The sequence below is a fragment of the Ranitomeya variabilis genome, chromosome 5 (assembly GCF_051348905.1).
Source record: "Ranitomeya variabilis isolate aRanVar5 chromosome 5, aRanVar5.hap1, whole genome shotgun sequence".
In the NCBI taxonomy this organism is placed as follows: Eukaryota; Metazoa; Chordata; class Amphibia; order Anura; family Dendrobatidae; genus Ranitomeya; species Ranitomeya variabilis.
The window spans coordinates 577539567-577556991 of record NC_135236.1 but is presented as its reverse complement, the minus strand read 5'-3'; the positions used below and the strand labels follow the sequence as shown (position 1 = coordinate 577556991).

General features: G+C 44.9%; 1 protein-coding gene and 1 long non-coding RNA gene across 8 annotated transcripts in view; one reads left to right on the top strand and one right to left on the bottom strand.

Annotated features, from left to right (window-relative positions):
• The window catches only part of LOC143776520 (teneurin-2-like), a 3926626-nt gene that overhangs the window by 1990576 nt on the left and 1918625 nt on the right, over window positions 1-17425 (bottom strand). The window lies entirely within an intron of this gene.
• The window catches only part of LOC143776523 (uncharacterized), a 153880-nt gene continuing 145086 nt past the window's right edge, over window positions 8632-17425 (top strand). Inside the window, exon 1 of the long non-coding RNA XR_013215854.1 lies at window positions 8632-8645. This is a non-coding gene — a long non-coding RNA (uncharacterized LOC143776523). The remainder of the gene's footprint in view (window positions 8646-17425) is intronic.

The window sequence follows — 17425 nt, the reverse complement described above, 5'->3', positions numbered from 1 at the left end:
CAGATAGTCATGCTGCACATGTTAGAACCATGATTGCCCATGAGAAATGGTCAGATTTTTTAGAATGTGATGGTTTAGAAAATGAGGTAGAATTGCATGCCAGACCTATTGTAGTAACAAAGACCAGGAGAGAAGTCACTTAGCGTAGGGGAGATAGGATGGATGCAGGAGATGCAGCTGTTGGCGCAGAATCCACCATGACAGAGGAAACTAGAAATAATACAGCAGGGGAACTAACAGAATTAGCCACCAGATACAGACAACAAGCAGGAGAGAATTTATTAACATTGGATTCTCAGGGTATGGGATTTTGGAGCCGATACGATAAACTTGAACCATCATGAGGGCAAAAGAATTGCTCGTATTTGTATTGATCCCATGGTGCATCTAAAAATGAGACGTGCAAGGGACACTGACGAGAATTTTCCCCTATTGCATTTGGTGATGGATTCTGTGGCACAAGTACATGATTCTCCTATTGAATTAATACCACAAACACGATGGGAGTCTCTTGCCAATGCAGTTCAGAGACTGAGAGAAATTGCATGTATAGGTGGTATAACTCGAAATCCTTTGCCAGATATGAATGATCACTTTGCTGTTGTCGAGGATTGGAAGGGGCCAGATGCTGCGGTGATGACAGTAATGATGAAAAATAAGTTCATAGACGGTGCCCCAGCTGCTTACAAATCCCCATTTTTCACCATGTTCAATGCGCTTATGGGAAACTCCACTAATGTATATACAGCATGCAGTTTGATCTCTCAGTTTTCTGCTCTAGAAAAAACAATAGTGTCAGTAGACAGAGTAGATCAAGAGAGAAGGAAAGGCGATAATTCCCAAGTTAGAAAAAGCAGAAAGGAGCTGTTTTGTGACCTGATAGCTAGTGGAGTTCCATTTCAGGACATAGATGGCACCCTTACTTGTGATTTGTTCAGAAGATGGCAGGATTTGAGCAGAAAAGGCAGATTGAAAATCGCCAGGCCCAGGAGGTTGGCGACAAATGAGATAGGAGGTTGGAAGGATAGAGGTGGGACACCTGATAACAAAGTCCCTACTGCACCCACCCCTTTGACTCCTCCAATACTATGCCTGTATTCCCTCATGGACTAATCCAACACAGATCTTTAGATAAAAGTTGTGGAACATTCCATGAGAATTGTGATTGAACAGTTTTGCCATTTGTTGATATCTAATTATGTTTGTTTTTTGTTTTAATAGTTTGATGCGAAGAGAATATCCTGTGAGCATATTATGACATGCGCTGGCTGAAATGATGAATTAGGTGTGGTCTTGGTGAATGCATAAATATGCATTTCTCATTTGAGGGTTTGTAATGCCTTCCAATTGACAGTCCGCTGTCATTTGGTGCTAGACTTTGGTGTTTTAAAATGGCAAAAGACCACAACAGATGCAAGATGACTGTATGTGGAAGCCATTGTGAAAGAGACATACAAGGAAAAGAGGGTGTTAAAATTACAGACAATGATTAGTAAGATTGTTATGAAGAAAAAGGACTGAGTCAATGCTAATATATCAAAAGTGAACAATATTTTATTTCAACCAGTAAATCACACAAAAATTCTTTTATATATATAAAAAAAGTTCTAAACACGGACACTTAGAGCAATATTTATGAAAAGATGTAAATTCTGGGTCAGTGACAAAAATCCAAATTAATGAGTGCCAGAAACACCGCGGGTAACTAAAAGGTAAACTTACTGCTGTAGATATAATGCAAATATAAGGCAATGGGTTGGGTCTCCTCAAGGGAAACCAGGGATCACAATAAATATCTCAAAGGTACCAATCGTTACCAACAAGTGTCATAGAAAGAAAAGCCCTTGGCGCCAAGCCTGTCTACCACCCTTCTCCAAATGCCAAAGGTGTGAGCAGTAAGTAGCCAAAAAGTAATTTAAGCATTATTACCCGTCATGTTGCAGAGCAGGTGATGCGGGACTCACTCCTCGATGTACTTTTCAGTACAGATCTCCTTCCTCAGGGGGCGTGGCTTAAAATGGTAAGAATCCCTGTTTTTATATCCGTTCTCACTGATCATCTGATCAGGAGGCACCAGTTAGGATGCACCTACCGCGCAAGTGTGCGGTCGCAAGGCTGCCCACCACTGCACACTGACGTCACCAACCCGGGCTGGGTCATGTGGGGCGACCAGCGCATAGCCGTCACCATGCAACCAAGCACATAGGAGGCGGCAACGGCACGCCCCGGGAGGGTGGGCAGAGAGACCGCAGCGCACACACATGAAGACAAACCCCAGTTCCGGACATAAAGGTACATTACTAGTGCAAATTGGTTATCGCATAAACAAGACATATATTCATGTGGGACACAAAAAGAATACATCGCACCTTTAATACTAAGTAAATATTCTAGCCTAGAAGTCCAGTTACATAAGTTACTAAAGCACGAATGTACAAATAAAGAGAAAAACACAAAGGCAAAAAGTGCTTTAAAACATAATGAAGTCCATTTGTTTGGTCCAGACAAGGACCACAGCGCACCAACTCTTTGACATTGCAAAATACTTTGTAATGTCCATAGAAAAGTCGGAGGTAGGAAAAGTTTTCATCCATCTGGAGGATACCATTTGGAGTCACGTAGATATCATAAGTAAATAGAATTAGTCACTTTAAAATAAAAAAAAGAGACACAACACTTAAGTACACAGGACAAAATACAAAACAAAATCTACTATATAATTGTCTAAGGGTCACTTCCATCTGTCTGTCTGTCCCAGATATTCATTGGTCGCGGCCTCTGTCTGTTATGGAAATCCAAGTCGCTGATTGGTCGTGGCAAATCGCCCACGACCAATCAGCGACAGGCACAGTCTGGCGGCAAAATGGCCGCTCCTTATTCCCCGCAGTCAGTGTCCACTCCATAATCCCCTCCAGTCAGCGCTCACACATGGTTAATGGCAGCGGTAACAGTAGTTATGCCGCGGTGTAATGCACTCCGTTACCGCTGCTATTAACCCTGTGTGACCAAATTTTTACTATTGATGCCGCCTATGCGGCATCAATAGTTAAAAGATCTAATGTTAATAATAATTAAAAAATAAAAAAATCGTTATATACTCACCGTGCAATGTACTACGTGGGCTGTGCAATGTACTATGTGGGCTGTGCAATGTACTGTGTGGGCTGTGCAATATACTTCATGGGCTGTGCAATATACTACGTGGTCTGTGATATATATTACGTGGGCTGTGTTATACACTACGTGGCCTGTGTTATACACTATGTGGGCTGTGTTATACACTATGTGGGCTGTGTTATACACTACGTGGGCTGTGTTACATACTGCATGCGTGGGCTGTTATATACTATGTGAGCTGTGTTATATGCTATGTGGGCTGTTATAAACTACGTGGTTGTGTTATATGCTATGTGGGCTGTTATACACTCCATGGGCTGTGCTATATACTACGTGGCTGTGCTATATACTCTGTGGGCTGTGTCATATACTACGTGGCTGTGCTATATACTCTATGGGCTGTGCTCTATACTCCATGGGCTGTGCTATATACTAGGTGGCTGTGCTATATACTACGTGGCTGTACTAAATACTACGTGGCTGTGCAACATACTACATGGCTGTACAATACACTACATTGCCTGTTAAATACTACATGGCCGGTCACGAACAATCAGAGACAGGCGCAGTCCAGCCGCGAATTGGCGCGGAATTTGAACCATGCTTCGATAATTGGTCGCAGCCAGCCGAATTCTGTGTATTCAATGTATTATTTTTAAATCTTCATAAATAAGCTACATACATATTCTCGAATACCCGATGCGTTAGAATTGGGCTACCATCTAGTTAACCATAAAAATCATTCAAGTGACAGGAAGGCAGCAAGGGCACAAGGAGGCAGAGAGAAACAGCATCAAATATTCTATAGATATGAGGCAAAACCTTGTGACTCATTGAGTCCATTGGGAGACATGGTCCCCAAAATGGTGATCCATCTGCACTCCTTTTGGGCAAGTAGGCGCTTAATATCGCCACCTCGAATACCGCACTGGATATGTTGTATACCTCTAACCATAAATGATTTGGGGTTACTCTGATGAAATAGTTTATAATGCCTTGGTATTGTCTTTAATATGGTCAGATCTGTAGCTGTGGCTGCTGCCAGGATATCTCGTACATGCTCTGGTGTACGTGTCCTTAGTTGGCGTGATGTTAAGCCAACATATATTTTAGGACACCCGTATGTTGCATAGTATATCATCTGTGCAGTAGAACACGTAATATGTTGTTTAATAGAGAAATGTTTGGCACCATCAGCCGAGGTAAAAGTGGTGGTTCTCAAAATATTTTTACAGGCCATACATTTCCCACATGGGAAACATCCCTGTGGAGGGCCGCGGGAATTAAAGAAATGTTTGGTTGTTGGAACATAGTGGCTATGGACAAGGATATCAGCCAAATTTTGGCTCCTTCTTGCCGTCATCAAAGGATATTCAGATAGACAGCCTGCCAGAACCGGATCGGCCTGCAAAACATTCCAGTGGCATTGAAGACACTCCCTCATTCGTGTCCATTGTCCATTAAATGTTGATATAAATCTAATCTGATTCTGTTCTTTTTGGTCCTTGTCTGGGAATGCAGAAGTGCAGCATGACTGCTCCTTTTTGCCTGCATGTAATCCCTCCCAATACATTTGTTGCTGTACCCACGCATCCGAAATCTATCCCTCAAGTCTGCGGCCTGTCGTTCAAAACTCTCTTCTGACGAACAAATTCACCTTATCCTCAAAAATTGGCCCACTGGGATGGCCCTAATGGTGGCATTAGGGTGACTAGATCCTGCGTGTAATAGTGAATTGACAGAGGTGGGATTATGGTAAACATCCGTCTGCAGTTGCAGATGTCTCTCAACCAGTACTTTGATGTCCAGAAAGTCCACCTCGGTTCTGCTATATTTGTATGTCAATCTGATATTGAACATATTGGAATTTAAACCATCCATAAAACACTGTAATTGCTGTTCACTACCCTGCCAAATAATAAAGAGGTCTTCTATATACCGTAACCAGCACTGCACATGGTCTGCGGCCTGGGCGCCCTCCCGCCAAAAAATTCCTCTCTCCCACAAACCCAGGAAGAGATTAGCAAAAGAGGGCGCACAGGCCACCCCATCACAGTGCCGCACTTCTGCAAAGAAAAAACGTCACGGAAAACAAAAAAATTGTGAGTCAAAATATATTGAAGCAACTCAAGTATGAAGTCACACATAGGGCCATCCCAGTTGCTATTAGAGAGGAAGAAACGGCAAGCCTCTAATCCATGCATGTATACAGTGACTCAATGTCAGCTGTTACAAGTAACAGGTCCTGATCTAGGGTCATACCATTGATTCTAGCCAGGACGTCCATCGTGTCCCGAGCATAGGAGGGCAGCAACTCCACAAGTGGCTTCAGATAGTAGTCTATAAATTTACAAATGGGTTCGCATAACCCTCCAATGTCGGACACGATGGTCCGGCCCGGTGGATCGAGTGGGTCCTTATGAATTTTTGGTATAAAGTATATTGTTGGGACCCTAGGAAACTTGGTTAACAACCCCTCCAGAACTTTTTTTTAGGTATAATTCCCTTTTCAAAGGATTGGTGTAAAATCTAGGGTTGAGCGAAACGGGTCGGCCATTTTCAGAAGTCGGCGACTTTTGGCAAAGTCGGGTTTCATGAAACCCGACCCGACCCCTGTGTGGGGTCGGCCATGAGGTCGGCGATCTTCTGAATCTGGTATCGGAATTCCGATACCGAGTTCCGATATGTTTGCGATATCGGAAATCGGTATCGGAATATCGGAATCCACATTTAAGTGTAAAATAAAGAATTAAAATAAAAAATATTGATATACTTACCTCTCCGACGCAGCCTGGACATCGCCGCTGGTAACCGGCATCTTCCGTTCCTAAGAATGGCGCTTGAAAGACCTTTCGATGACGTCACGGCTTGTGATTGGTCGCGGCCACCCACGTGACCGCTCAGCGACCAATCACAAAGCCGTGACGTAATTTTCAGGTCCTAAATTCCTCATTCTAGGAATTTAGGACATGAGAATTACATCACGGCTTTTGATTGGTCGCTGAGCGGTCACGTGGGCCGCCGCGACCAATCACAAGCCGTGACGTCATCGAAAGGTCCTTCACGTGCTCATTCTTAAGAAGGAAGGCTGCAGTACTCAAACATGAATCCATTTAAATTTAGAAGTGACTTATTTTATTTTTTTTTTGAGTATTTCAGGTTTTTATATTTTTGGGAGTTCCTGTGTATATTTGATTTTTGAAAAAGTGTATACGTTAAATAGAAAATTATTTAAGTGAATGTTTATTAATATCAGTTTTGTTATTGATTTGCATCTACACTTCACTACAGTACTAGCATTCAATACAAATGTGTGGGTTAGGGTACTGTCTCACAGTGGCACTTTTGTCGCTACGATGGCACGATCCGTGACGTTCCAGCGATATCCATACGATATCGCTGTGTATGACACGCAGCAGCGATCAGGGACCCTACTGAGAATCGTATGTCGTAGCAGATCGTTTGGAACTTTATTTCGTCGCTGGATCTCCCGCTGTCATCGTTGGATCGGTGTGTGTGACACCGATCCAACGATGCGTTCGCTTGTAACCAGGGTAAACATCGGGTTACTAAGCGCAGGGCCGCGCTTCGTAACCCGATGTTTACCCTGGTTACCATCGTAAAAGTAAAAAAAAAAAAACAGTACATACTCACATTCCGATGTCCGTCAGGTCCCTTGCAGTCTGCTTCCCGCTCTGACTGACTGCCGGCCGGAAAGTAAGAGCAGAGCACAGCGGTGATGTCACCGCTGTGATCTGCTTTCACTTTACGGCGGCACTCAGTCAGAGCGGGAAGCAGACAGCAAGGGACCTGACGGACATCGGAATGTGAGTATGTACTGTTTGTTTTTTTTTACTTTTACGATGGTAACCAGGGTAAACATCGGGTTACTAAGCGTGGCCCTGCGCTTAGTAACCCGATGTTTACCCTGGTTACCCGGGGCCTTCGGCATCGTTGGTCGCTGGAGAGCGGTCTGTGTGACAGCTCTCCAGCGACCACACAACGACTTTCCAACGACCACGGCCAGGTCGTATCGCTGGTCGTGATTGTTGGAAAGTTGCAGAGTGTGACAGTACCCTTACCCAAAGTGTGGTTTTCTTTGTTTATATTTAAATAAGAAACCACTGTGTACTGAATAAATGCATTGCTGAAGTCAGGGACAGTGTGTGGATGTAAGTGTTTGTTATTGATGTAATTAATTAATTTGCTAAAATTGGGTCAAAAGCATTTTTGGTTTGGGTTATGTTTTTTACTGAAAAATGTGGAAACATTTAATTACTGATTTTGATTTTGAGTATTAACATAATTTTGAAATTCTTATTGACATTATAATACTTGTAATTATGATCATTATTATGCAACTTTGATTTGATATGAATGTGATGCATTTATTAACTGTGTCTGATATTCTGGAGTTATGTTATATTTATTTAAATATTTAAATATATAATTATGATTTAGTATTATAAATTTATGTTTGCTACCATAGAAAATTTCAAAGGTCGTTTTGGGCATATATTATTGGACCATGTATTTTTATTTTATTCATTTGATGAAGGGGTGGAGAAATAAGCCACCAGGACCAGAACTTTTGGACTGAGTTATCATGGATCAAGTTAATACACCTTGGATTGTGACTTTGAATTTCTTTCCAATAGTGCAGGCTGTATCTATGCCAATGTCCAATTGAGTGCTGAGTCCGAGCCCAGATGCCACTAAGCCGTGACCAGGGTGAACCTCAGAACCGCCAGTTGATGACAAGCGAGGGGAGAACTAACCCTAGAAGCTTCTGCTAAATGGCATATAAAGTGAGGCCCTGACCAGCTGCAGCAATAGAAGATGAAAAGACTCAGCCATGGACACTTGCACCCCCTCACCCATTGCTTTGAAGAGACGAGGGGTTAATGTCATAAGGGCAGGGACAGATTATGTTTATGAGTCTGTCCTTTGGCCAACCAGGGAAAGCAGGGAATTCATTTTGGCCTTTAGGCAAGAGGATGAGGGCACAATAATTCCCGTGCTTTCCCTGCAACGTAGACCAATCTATATTCGTGGTCTGAAGAAGAAAAGAAGATTTCTGCAAAGACATTTCATATTCCAGCACTTTTTGGTCCATTGTTTTGTTTTTGATTTTTGATTTTTATGTTTTATTGTTTTGTTTTTTTTCAACCAATGTGGTTTTCTATTGACGCAAACAAATATACATAGAGGGAACAATAATGTCAATTAGATATATATATATAATTCCCCCACATGTGTTCAGGGGCCCATCTCCCAGTTGCTGAATTTCTGCCATGTGTCGTACATGAAACCCCCCTCCAGTTTGAAAAAACTGGTAAATCAGGTTTCATTGGGGATTGAGGGGATATACCTTTGCGAGTGGATAAGAGACTGGTGATATCATTCCCCACACATGGGAGCTGGACACACCTCTGGTAGCTGGAGAGATAAAACAGAGCACATGTGCTGGGGCCCGCTCTCTTGCTTCTTGGACAATGAGTGATGGACTTCTACCTTGAGAGTGTAATGTATGACTATTGATTATTGTGTTATTTTGAGTGACTGTTTATATTTATTATCTTTTATTAAGTACATTCATTTTAGTTTATTCAATTGTCATGTGAGCATTTATTTATTCATCACAATTCTTTGAACCGTAACAAAACAGGAACTGACAGACTGATGTATCTCATCTTCTTAGCATCTCTTGTAACAGAGTTGGTGGAGAAAGGTTGAACATGATGGACCTAGGTCTTTATTCAACCTACGTAACTATGTAACTAAGTGTTGGTGCCACAAGATTGGAGGATAGCTGATATGGTACCGATATTTACGAAAGGTTAGATGGTGGATCCAGGCATCTACCGTCCGGTAAGTGTAACATCAGTATTGTGCAAAGTTTTTGAGGGCATCATAAGAGATGACCAGAAGAGATATATTGCACAGAATAATATAGTAACTATTATCAGTTACCAGCATCGATTTGTAGGAGTGGTGAAGCCGACGGTCCGCTCCCTGACACTTTAAAGGGTTAAATGTATTTAGTGTTCGTGTATGTTATAAAAGTGTAAGGCTATGTGCACATGTTGCAGAATTGCCGCAGAAATTTCCACTGCAATTCCGCAACTCTCTGCCACGGGTATAATGCATGCAGAATTGCCATGCATTTTCCCACTAAACACTAGCGTTTTGCAAGCGTAATTAGCTTGCAGAATGCTAGTGTTTTCCAAGCGATCTGTAGCATCGCTTGGAAAACTGATTGACAGGTTGGTCACACTTGTCAAGCATAATGCTTGACAAGTGTGACCAACTTTTTACTATTGATGCTGCCTATGCAGCATCAATAGTAAAAGACAGAATGTTAAAAATAATAAAAAAAATGGTTTTTCTCACCTTCCGACGGTCTCCGATCTCCTCAGCGGCAATGCATCCCTGGGAACGGAAGCCGCGGCGTGCACCGCTGAGAGGCGGGAGGACTCCGGGGGCCATCAAAAGGTAAGTATATAAATATTTTTTATTTTAAAGAAGTTGTCCACTACTATAACTTTTTTCACAAATCTTGCTATTATGTGCCACTGAAAACATCCACTGTGTTTATTTTAGCAATATTATCTTTTATCATGCTGTAGCAGCACATCTTCAGTGCTGGATACAGCTCTCATGGGGTTAATCGCCAACTTCCTTTCTTCAGACTTATTGTGCTCTAATACTACAAGTTCCATGATGCTTTGCACAGGCCTCTAAGCCCGAACCTACCACACCCACTCCAAAACTCACCCAAACCCCTCCCTCCTCTCCCTCCTCTATCTTCAAAAAGAATTGTGATGTCATTTCTGTCCAACCTCCTCTTTTACATTTGTCCAACCCACACTCCATTACACACAGATAGGTAGGTAGGCAGATAGATAGATAGATAGATAGATAGATAGATAGATAGATAGATAGATAGATAGATGGATGATGGATGTCCATATCCATGTTTCTAAACCCCTTCACTCCTGGAGCTTTTTTCATTTTCGTTTATCGCTCCCCTTCTTTCAAGAGCCATAATTTTTCCGTCAATATGGCCATGTGAGGGCTTGTCTTTTGCGGGACAAGTTCTACTTTTGAACGACATGATTGGTTTTACCATGTCGTGTAACAGAAAATGTGAAAAAAATTCAAAGTGCAATGAAATTGCAAAAAAGTGCAATCCCACACTTGTTTTTTGCTTGGCTTTTTTACTAGGTTCACTAAATGCTAAGGCTGTCTGCACACGTTGCGGATTTGATTGCAGATCCGCAGATTTTTTTGCTGCACAGAATTGCATCAAATCCGCAGTGTAGTGCACAACCAATGTAAGACTATGGGAGCCGCAGACTTGTTGTGCACATGCTGCGGAAAAAGCCGCACCGAAACGCAGCTTTTTTTTCCCCCGCATGTCACTTTTGTGCGGAACTGCAGAGTTTCTGCACCCATAGACTTGCAGTGAGTCGGGCACATCCGCAGCAAAACCGCAGATGTAAAAAAGATCTGCAGTTTTGCTGCGGATGTGGGTTCGAGAAACGCTGCAGTTCGGGAGGAGGGAAGTGTGTGGGCAGTGACTGTGTGCGTGTATGTGTGTGCGGGACTGTTCAGGTGTGTGCGGGGCTGTCAGTGTGTGTGCGGAACTGTTTGGGTGTGTGCGGGGCTGTCAGGGTGTGTGCGGGTCTGTTCTGGGGGTCTTTGGGGGTGTGTGTGCAGGCATCATCCGATGGGACTACAAGTACGCAGCATCCAATCTGCAGCTAATCCGGATGTAATCCGGACAGTGGACGAGCACCCTACTCTATCCATACATCTATCAATAGATATACTGTATCTATCCATAGATATATCTATCCAGATATATCTATAGATAGATATATGAATAGATAGATGTATGCATCTATAGGTCTATCTATATGTAGATCTATCTATCCATCTCATCCATCTATCTATCTGTCTATCTGTGTGTGTAATTGAGTGTGGGTTGGACATATGTAAAAGAGGATGTTGGACAATAATGACATCACAAATCTTTTTTTGTTCAATAATACATCTTTATTTAGCTCTCAAAAAAGCATACAAAAAAAGCATTAAAAAAACGCACAAAAACGCATAAAAACCACGCAAAAACTGCACCAAAAACCGCATCAAAAATGCATCAAAATTGCACCAAGAAATGAATCAAAAATGCACAGAAACTGCACCAAAAACAGAGTCAAAACTGCACCAAAAACTGAATCAAAACCGCAACAAAAAAACGCATCAAAATCGCACAAAAACTGCATAAAAAACACATCAAAAACGCACAAAAATGCATCAAAAATGCAGCTCCATTTTCTGCCAGGAGATGCAAATTTTATGCAGAAAATTCAGCACCCAAATCTGCAACGTGTGCACACAACTTTGCTAAAAAATAAATAAAATAATTGCGCCATTTTCTGATACCTGTAGCGTCTATATTTTCTGAGACATCAGGTTGGGTGAGGGCTAATTTTTTGCACGCTGAGCTAACTTTTGAATGATACAACTTTTGTGCAGATATGTTCTTTTGATCTCCCGTTATTGCATTTTAATGCAATGTCGCGGCGACAAAAAACCCATAATTTTTGCTTTGGATCTTTTTTCTCGCTATGCCGTTTAGCGATCAGGTTAATCCTTTTTTTTATTGAAAACAGCTGAAATGTTGCGGCTTTGAAGTGGGCTCACCGCCGGAGCCCACCTCAAAGCGGGAGATACTGCCAGCTGAGGTACTATTCCGTCAGCTGGCAGAAAAGGGATAATGAACAATATGTTTCAGTAAAAAAAAAATGGCGTGGGCTCCCGCACAATTTTCTGCACCAGAGGGGGAAAGCCAATGGCCGGGGCCAATATTTGTAGCCTGGGAGGGGGTAATACACATGGCCCCTCTCTAGGCTATGAATATCAGCCCGCAGCTGTCTGCGTAGCCTTTACTGGCTAGTAAACTAGGGGGACCCCCCAAAAAATGACGTGGAGTCCCCCTATATTTTATAGCCAGAAAGGCTACGCAGACAGCTGCTGGCTGATATTCATAGCCTAGAGAGGGGCCATGGATATTGGCCCCCCTGGCTACAAATACCAGTCCACAGCCGCCCCAGATATGGCGCATCTGTAAGATGCACCAATTCTGGCATTAGCCCCTCTCTTCCCACTCCTGAGTAGCAGTGGGATATGGGGTAATAAGGAGTTAATGTCACCTTGCTATTGTAAGGTGACATTAAGCCTGGTTATTAATGGAGAGGCGTCAATAATACGCCTATCCGTTATTAATCCTAGAGTAGTGAAAGGGTTAAAAAAAATAGACACAGCCAAAAAAAAAAGTATTTTAATATTCTTAATTTAACCATACATACTATACTCGATCGCCTGCAAAAAATTAAAAATAATAAACCGTATACTCACTTTCCGCCATAGTCCAATTAATAAAGAGTGTCTCACGATGATCTCCCCTATAGAACAGTGACATCGGGTGATGTCACTGCTCTATCGGACCTCCAGTGACACACTGAGAGGAGACAATGGCTCCTGCAGTGCATCACTGAGAGGTTACTGCAGTTCATAGGGCTCATTTTATGGCATTGCTGCGTGGGAACTTTCTCACACAACAATGCCAGAAGTGAGACTAGGGACTATTTTCTCACAGGAGCGTAGGAATACATTGTGGGGAATACATTGTGGAAGGATACCTTCCATCAATGTATTCCTGGAGCCCCTGGAGAATGGTCACATCAGCCGATGCTGCTGCTCTCCACAGGAGATCATTGTGGGACACTCGTGTATTTCTGCGGATCAGGGAGTATATTGTTTGTTTGTTATTTTAATATTTTTTACAGGTGACACTGGTTTCGGGGATCAAAGTGACAAGTGATGGTGAGTATGTACTCTATGTTATATGTACTGTATGTCTATATGTATGTAATGTATGAATGTATTGTATATAGTATGTATGTAGTATGTATGTACTGTATGTATGTACTGTATGTGGCATGTTGCATGTCGCATGTTGCACATCACATGTTGCATGTCACATGTTGCATGTTGCATGTTACATGTTGCATGTCGCATGTCACATGTTGCATGTCACATGCTGCATGTCGTATGCTGCATGTCACATATCACATGTTGCATGTCGCATGTCACATGCTCTATGTCTCATATCACATGTTGCATGTCGCATGCTGCATGTCGCATGTTGTATGTCTATATGTATGTTGTATGTCTGTATATGTGTATGTGTTTTTTTTGTTTTCGTTTACATTCAACACATTAGCTGGATGATGGGACTATTACTGTCCCATCATTGGCTAATGTGTCACTCACTGTCACTGAGCCAGACATAGCCCAATGGGACTTGTAGTCCCATTGGACGATGCTTGCACACAGAGACACACACACCAATGACCCCCCCGCCCGAAGCACAGACCCCAGCACGGTCAGCGGACCCACCGCACACAACCGCAGACCCCAGCACCACCTGGCGCCCGCACATCCCGGCGCAGACGCACTGCCCGGTGCACGCACATCCCGGCGCAGAAGCACTGCCTGGTGCCCGCACATCCCAGCACAGCCCCGCTCATCCCAGCACAGGGTTCACATCCCTGCCTAGCCCCGCTCGCCCCCAGCACAGCCCTGCAGCTCCCAGCGCCGCCCACAGCCCAGTCACTCTTGATGAGTGACCTCTGTCTGTGGAGGCTGGTCACGCCTGCTGCTGACGTCACATCAGTTTCCAGAGTCTGGAAATTGATGTGACATCGGCGGAAATTAACGGCGGCTGCAGCCTGGGGGTCATGTGATCCGGACTCAGCCGCCGGCATAGCGCCGCTCACAGGTGAAAGTGGCAACAGAAGGTATTTACAAAATTCATTAGGGGCCCCGGGGGGATACATTGGGGGGTTAATTGAAAGTAGTGGACAACCCCTTTATTTCTTTCGTTAACAGAAGTATGGTTCCCAAGGGCCTGGAGGAAAGTCTCCTCTCCTCCAGACCCGTTTACCACCGCACATGAAGCACTCACTTTATGCATGGTGGGCATAGCCACATGCGTAAAGTGAGCATTTCAATGCATTACTATGTGTATGGAATCGCCGTGATTCCGCACAAAGAATGAGCATGCTGCGTATTTTTCCACGTGCAATTCTGCCGCAGAAAAATACGCAGCATTAGCACAGCATTGCAGAATCCCATTGAATTCAATGGGCTGTGTTGTGCATGCGTTTTTGCAGCGTTTTCGCGGAAAAAAAACATGGCAAAAATGCATACAGTCCACAACGTGTGCACATAGCCTAACACTCACTGCGGCTGCAGTTAGCTTAGACAGGATTAACTGTAATGACCAGCCCAGCTTGGGAGGGGAAACTGAGAAATAGTGTCAAGGACAGAAAGTGACAGTTAGTGAGTGATGAGCAGTGACAGGCTCAAGACAGGCGCTACTAGGGTCAGCGTGAGCCCTGAACCTTGGTGCAGTGAATTGTCAGAGAACCCCTCTGCATGAGTCCCCTGCCTTTGCCGGCCTGGGAACCTTGAGATAGACGTTGGGGCCTGAGGGAACACACCTGGACTCAAACCATAAGAGGCAGAGTGAGATGGAATCCAGATATACTGCTAGAAAAGGAGACGATCTAGAGCTAGAGAGGACAGTAAAAGGGATGTTCTTCCTATACCAAGAAAGAGCTGAAGTGTACGGTACCTGTGGGAAAGATGACAACCTGTTTTGCCTTATCCTCTGACTGTGAACACTGTAAATACTGCCATTCACCAAGTAAAAATGTGGTTGTTTTTAGGAACCCCATGTCTCCTTGGTTGATTGCTGTACTGGTTCCAGAGAAGGTATTCCTGGAGTCAGTGGAGGCCTGCAGCCCTGAAGTAAGTGTGATATACCTCACACACAGTAGCACATCGGGTTGTCTGTAGGATGTTAAAGTGAGTGGGAATTGAAGCTCTTTCACGACTACTTCGCTTGGGCATCTTAGGCTTCTTTCACAATAGCGCCGGCACGGGGCCGTCGCTATGCATTGGCCCGACGTGCCGACGCATGTTGTGAAAGTATATGCCCGACGTGGGCAGCGGAAGCTGTCTTACGACGCTTCTGCTGCCCCATTGTAATGTCCGGGGTGGAGGGGCGGAGTTTCGGCGGTGCATGCGCGGTCAAAAATGGCAGACACGACGCGCAAAAAAACATTACATGTAACTTTTTTTGTGCCGATGGTCTGCCAAAACACTACACAACCGTTGCACAACGGATGCGACGTGTGGCCATATGTCGCAATGCGTCGCTCATGTAAGTCCATGGGGAAAAAACGCATCCTGCAGACAACTTTGCAGGATGCGTTTTTTTCTCCTAAATGACGCATTGCGACGTATTCAAAACGACGCTAGTGTGAAAGTAGCCTTACAGATTCATGAAAGATAACTTGTGTCTAAACATCATGTTGGGTTTCTATGAGTAGATAAGCAGCTGATGTGATTTATCTGGACTTTGCAAAGGCATGTGATACTGTTCCACATAACAGCCTTATACTGAAGCTACAGAAGCAGGGATTAAAGGAAATTATATGCAGATTGGTAAGGAACTGGCTAAAAGTCACAAAATTATTTATTATTGGCTGTTACACCTTACCATACTTACCGATCCGGCCGGCGCGCTCCCGACGCTCCTCCTCGCTCCTCCGCTCCTGCTTTCCTCGGTGCACGTCCCTTTGCCGGTCCGCGCATGCGCAGACAGGCTTCTCGCACCGCACGGGTCTCTGGGAGTTCGTGACCCGATGGCTCCGCCCCCAATATGGCGGCGCCCATCGGGTATTTCACTCCAGCACCTACCCGGGTTAGACGCCTTTGCGTCTATCGTGTTTGCCGGTTCCTTGCCGGTACCCCCTTGGTCTCTTAGGCTCCCTGCGTTTATTCTGTGCCCTGCTCTGCCTCATTGTCTCCTTCCTCCGTACCAGTCCCGTGTTCCAGCCTCTGTGTCAGTCCTGTGTTCCAGTCTCCGTACCAGTCCAGTGTTCCAGTCTCCGTACCAGTCCAGTGTTCCAGCCTCCGTACCTGTCCTGTGTTCCAGTCTCCGTATCAGTCCGGTGTTCCAGTCTCCGTACCAGTCCAGTGTTCCAGTCTCCGTACCTGTCCTGTGTTCCAGTCTCCGTATCAGTCCTGTGTTCCAGTCTCCGTACCAGTCCAGTGTTCCAGCCTCCGTACCAGTCCAGTGTTCCAGCCTCCGTACCAGTCCTGTGTTCCAGTCTCCATATCAGTCCTGTGTTCCAGTCTCCGTACCAGTCCAGTGTTCCAGCCTCCGTACCTGTCCTGTGTTCCAGTCTCCGTATCAGTCCTGTGTTCCAGTCTCCGTACCAGTCCTGTGTTCCTGTCTCCGTACCAGTCCTGTGGTCCAGTCTCCGTGTCAGTCCAGTGTTCCAGCCTCCGTACCTGCCTGGTGCTCCAGTCATCTTCCCAGCCTAGTGTTCCTGCCTTCCTAGCCGGTCCTGTGTTTCCATCGCTCCCAATCTTCCGTGAATCCTCTTCATACTGGTTAGTACCTAATGTCCTAGGCTAGTCTCTTATCTATGCGCCTGGGTGGCACCACTTCTCCTGTATTCTCTGTCCCACCTCTGGCTCCCATACTAGTCGCCCCTTTGGTTCCGGCAGTCGCGGCCTTACCCCCCTTTGGCTTGTCCCAAACACTCCCTGTATAGGGGGTGGTTCCATCTGGTCCGCTCGCCCTCGGGGGCTCTGTAGCCGTGACCCAGAGGGTCCACTTCTTGAGTCGTGACAGTACGCAAAGGCCATGGATCCCGCCGGAGCCGCAGCCGCTCAGAAGGAGTTAGTTTTCTTGCGGGAAAACCAGTCTCGTATGATGTCCTTCATGAAGTCTATGGACTCCCGTCTCTCGGCCCTCCAGTCCTCCGATCCGGGAAATGCCTCTCAGCTGGCCAGCTTGCAACAAGAACTGGCGCAGCAGCGCGACGCTCAGTCCCATATTTTGGGGTATATGGCTTCTGTGGATAGTCGTCTACTTTCTCTCCAGGCTGCCGCGTCTGTTCCCGCACTAGCTCTTGCACCTCATCCCACTCCTCGTTTGGCTAAGCCCCCTCGTTTTAATGGTGATCCCAAACAATGTCGGGGATTTCTCAATCAGTGCCGCCTTCACTTTGAGCTCCTTCCCTTGCAGTATCCCACGGATCGGGCCAAGGTGGCGTTTATTGTTTCACATTTGGAGGGGGAAGCCTTAGCATGGGTTAATCCACTTTGGGAGCGGGATGACCCTGTGGTCCTCCAGCTCACACCATTTTTAGAGACC